This window comes from Chrysochloris asiatica, unplaced genomic scaffold (genome assembly GCF_000296735.1).
Source record: "Chrysochloris asiatica unplaced genomic scaffold, ChrAsi1.0 scaffold00023, whole genome shotgun sequence".
Lineage (NCBI taxonomy): Eukaryota > Metazoa > Chordata > Mammalia > Afrosoricida > Chrysochloridae > Chrysochloris > Chrysochloris asiatica.
The window spans coordinates 4,784,961-4,785,939 of NW_006408541.1; the positions used below are offsets into that span (position 1 = coordinate 4,784,961).

The 979-nt window shown below is 45.9% G+C and overlaps 1 pseudogene; it reads right to left on the minus strand.

Annotated features, from left to right (window-relative positions):
* Window positions 1–400, minus strand: part of LOC102833975 — a 10,659-nt pseudogene extending 10,259 nt beyond the window's left edge.
* Window positions 401–979: the final 579 nt, after the last annotated feature.

Genomic DNA, 979 nt, shown 5'->3' on the forward strand with positions numbered 1-979 from the left:
GTTGGCAGGGCCTCCTGCAAGAAGGCAAAGAGTGGGTGAGCTTGTGAGCCGTTCACGTCGCACTTCTCGAAAAGGGCGAAGTTGGGCTCGAACCCATCGCCTGGTCAAACATACTTGAGGGAATTCAGGATCTCTTCGTTTTTGGCGTTCTCCTGATGCCCAAACTGGTTGCACGGGAAGCCCAGCACGGCCATATGCCGGAGGCCGAGGCGCCGCTGCAGATCGTTCATCTGGGTGTGGTTCCCCGACGGTGGTGCCTCAGAGCGACGCTATGTTCTCCATGAGCAGCACTTTAGCCCGCAGTAAGCCCAGACTCACAGGCTCCCCGCCGGTTGGGGGTGCACGCAAAGAAGGCATGCACTGAGCGCAGGGATGCCCCCGCGAGGAAAGCGGCACACATGATAATACCAAAATAATGGAAAAGGTTTTCCAGTAACAGTCTAGAGAAGGAAGCACCTCCTTTATAACAAGCACAAGGCAGGGTCACCCTCATTCTTAAAGGATAGTTTTGCTGAGTACAGGATTCCTGGTTGACAGTTCTCTCTTTCTTTCCTTGTTTCTTTCTTTCCTTTCAGTACTTTAAATATATAATTCCATTGCCTTCTGGCCTCCAATGTTTCTCATGGAAAATCAGCACTTACCCATACTGGGGGTGTTTTGTGTGAGACTGTTTAATTCTCACTGTTTTCAGGATTCTCTTTTTTTCTTTACTTTTTGAGAGTCTAACTCTGATGTATCTTGGTGCAGATCTCTTTGGGCTTATTCTGCTTGAGGTTCTTTGATCTTCTTGGATTTGTAGATTCATGTCTTTTGTTAAATTGGGGAAAATTTCTAGTATTGTTTATTTAAACATTCTTTCTGTCCCTTTCTTTCTCGTCTCCTTCTGGAATTTCTATGATCCATATGTTAGGTCTCTTGTGGTCTCACAGTTTCATTAAACTGCACTCAGTTTTCTTGAGCCTCTATTTTTTTTTTTTTT